Source organism: Salvia splendens, chromosome 3 (assembly GCF_004379255.2).
Source record: "Salvia splendens isolate huo1 chromosome 3, SspV2, whole genome shotgun sequence".
NCBI lineage: Eukaryota > Viridiplantae > Streptophyta > Magnoliopsida > Lamiales > Lamiaceae > Salvia > Salvia splendens.
Genome location: NC_056034.1, coordinates 29,101,846 through 29,105,691, shown reverse-complemented (window position 1 = coordinate 29,105,691; position 3,846 = coordinate 29,101,846).

The window sequence follows — 3,846 nt, the reverse complement described above, 5'->3', positions numbered from 1 at the left end:
GGATAAAATCGCGAAGTGTGTGGCGTGAGTTTTTCGCTATTTGGGGGAGGAGGGGCCGGTATATCAGATCTGTATAAACATGCCAGTCATATTGGGTCTTTCAGTAAAACACGCCAACCTTGTTGGCGGCTTTTCCTAAACACGCCATTCATTTCGGCGTTTTTACTTTTTATAAACACGTCAACTTAAAAGGCATTTTTTACGTATACACGACAACTTAAAAGGCATTTTTTACGTATACACGCCAATTACATAGGCGTCTATAACTTTAAACACGCCAACAAAGTTGGCGTGTTAACACGTAAAACGCTAACCTAATTGGTGTGTTTTAAGTTAACTGTATTTGGAGAAAATACGAGTAAAATACGACGGAAGTGTAAAACGCCAACTTTGTTGGCGTCTTTACCTGTAGACACGCCAGTACCATTGGCGTTTTTACTTATAGACACGCCAGTTTCATTGGCGTTATTCCCATATATGGAATAGATAACAAAATGAGTACATTTTCGTTATTTTAGTGGCAAAGTCCCCCATAAACCTGATTTTCCCCATATTGTGAAGGTTGTTTCCTCACCTTTATTATTGTTGTAATTTTTGCTTGTAGTTGACATAATGTGATTATGATTTGTTATCTTGTACTCCCTCCGTCCCACAAGAATATATCTGAAAGAGCAGGTTTGCGTAGGTGTCGTTCAAGCAAAGGGTGTATCCTACTGATCAGGATGAAACAATCCCCTGCTAAGCCTAAAACCTGATATCAATAATTCCTCAACCCTCTTCTACTGGGTAGTATAGTGAAGGTAGGGGTCGAATCCCACAGAGATGGTGACGGTTGGAGTGATTGTGGTGATATTCTGGAGGGTTTGGTTAGATACCACGCTTGGGTTGAGTCTCTACCTAGGCAAGAAATTGAAGGTGGTATCCTACTGGCTAGGAGGTGTGAGAGGATTCTGATATGCAGCTGTGTACGTGGACATGGTAAAATAGAAAATATTCGAAAGGTACTGGGTTTCTATTTTGGGCTAAACAGAATATCAGAAGGTAGTGGTAGTTATGGTGACTAGGCTGACAGGTCTGCAGGGTATAACTAAAAGTGAAGGACAAAAAGCAAAAAAGCATCTAAAAAGCAAAGTGGTCCCCAACATTGGATATGGACATCATCTTCTTCAACAAACACAAACTAAAATCAGAAAACAAACCAGATTCAGCACCATTAAAACACAGATTAATAACTCATGAACACAGATCTACAATCAAAGATTCCAAATCAAAAATCAAACATCGAAACTGAAATTCCACCTACGGGTCAGCATGGAAGAAAACAGGAAACACATAACTGCACCTTGCATGAAACAAACCTCTATGAGATAAAAGTAAACAGATTATGCTAACTCGAAGAAATAAACTACGAACTGGAAACACACGATTCGATACTCAAAACGACCAGAAACTCTAGATCTAAGCTAACTAGGCAGAAGGAAAGGAGATCGGCAAAGTAAACTGAACAGAAAACAACTTCATAGCATAAAACATGTTCGGATCTTCAAACAAAGTACTTCTAGGCAGTGAAATTAAAAAGCAAACAAAGATCCAGCGTAAGGAAAAACAAGCAATTTAACTTCGAAAGCGAGATAAAAGTGTTTTGCCACGCCGGACGATGGAACTTCTAACTACGATCTTGCTGACTAGATGAGAACGTCTGGAACTCCGGGAACTTCTTGATCTTCAAGTGACCATGGCTGTGGCGAGGAACGAGACTCTGGACTAGGCTGAAGGACTGAACTACCGAGAGAATTCTACCTAAGAGTGATGATGATGAATATATGTTCCTTCTCCATGTGGCTTCCTTTTATAGGGAGGCTTACCCTTGATTTTAGGGTAAAACCTTGTAGTGAGATGACTTCTTTGCCACTTAATTGTGGTTGATCAGTCCCAGCTATCCTTCTTCTCCATCTCGAGCCATTTTTGCATGTATACTGGGCAGTACGTAATCGTCCTGACGCCCTTTTCACCTGAAGTATTTGAAGCTTTGCCTAATGGCTAGAACACTCAACCTGCACACTTTGAGCAACTGTTTTGCATATATAATCAATTACGCACATCATACTGACCAGTAACCAAGGCCTAGAATACGACTTATCAAACTGCTCACACTTACCACATGCTTGTCCTCAAGCGTGAAGAACAAACAAAAAGAAGTAAGTCGAATTCTGCCTGGTTACTCCCTTGACCGACTCTATCCTACCCGAGACTCTAACTACGACGCAAAGAAAAATACATAACAACGACAAACACATAAAAGAAAACTAAAACACTTAAAACACATTAACACAATAATTGGGCTATATTTTCAACCATCCCTCCCCTCGGGATCAGGTGCAATCCGGCCTTAGACAGCCTTGAACTTCCGCCGCCCCCCTTTTCTCTCCCAGTCAGTATATCCGCTTGTCAGGATCGCCCACACCTCTCGGCCAAACACTAGGTTCACTCAATCACTCATACCTCACCAGGAATGTTAGGACTGCATTTCTCTCAATGTGCTCAACCACGATTGCTTCGGACTTAGATCTCACGGGTAGCTACTGAAGGGCTTAAAGGTTTGTAACGGGGCTATTGGTTTGTAATGTTTTGGGGTGGATGTTCCTAAGGCTCTAGGTTCAAAATTTCTGCTTTATTGAGGTGGGGGAACTGTGTGCACTTGGGCTCTTGGTTGTTGCTTCTCTTGGCTGGCGCTTCTGGCTATGATCTCCAACTGGTCAGTAGCTTCTTTTGGCTTCGCCACCCTTATTCCTTCTCTTTCTTTTTTGTGGTCAAGTTTTCTGACCATTTTTCTTCATATTCTTCTCTTTTTTTTTCTTTTTTGTGGCTTCGCCACCCTTATACCTTCTTCTTCTTTTTTTGTGGACCTGGGATAACTCCCTGGTCGATTTTCTTCCAAACTTTCTTGCCCAGCTGGATTCTACTTTCTTGTACACCTTCTGGCCAGTAAGCTCCAATCGTCTCATTCCTTGCACACACAATCCCAGTGGCTAGGGGTGTATATCTGAGTACAAAGAGTTAAGAAAATGGGTTCTAAAGGTGGTTTTTTTTGGGGGGGGGTTCCTACTGCCTTCAGTGTTCGCTACTCGTGGTCACTTCATCTTAGGTAGTTCGTGGTAGCCGTTCTCTTTTTTTTCTAAATATGTGTAAAGTGGTTCCACTTTAAGCTTATAACTCACATTTTAAGAGGGCTTTCGTGTTTGGCTCTAAGGATGGGCTTTTCCCTCATACTTGCGTCATCTATCATGGCTAGGAGGTACTAAGGGGGGTGGTTTTTTGTTTTCCAGCATGTCGTATCTCCCTCAATTCCCCTCACCGTCAGCTCAGGACAGTTGAGTTTTAAGCCCAATTAACACACAAAAGAAAAAAACTAGACCTAACAAGACATTAACACAAACACAAACTTCACATATACACATGTCATACTGGCCAGTGCAATCCCCCTCCCACTTCACACGTGTCTGCCCCAGATGAGGCTGTGAAGTGGAAAAAGGTAATGGCCAGTATGGCCGACACACAGACATACCAAAACACAACAAAACATACTTATACTAAAAACTTCTCACACTTAGACTATACAATAGGCTAAGTGGGAGAAGTTACAAAACAACAGAAACCATCAAAAACAAAACAACTATATACACAACTCCTCACACTTAGACCATGTAATGGGCTAAGTGTGGGCCAACATGCTTACGAAAAACAATAAACAAGTAAACACAGAAAACATGCGCCAAAGAGACAAACCCTTTACTTCTCACACTTAGACTATTAAATAGGCTAAGTGTTAGAAATGGGGTTTGCGCA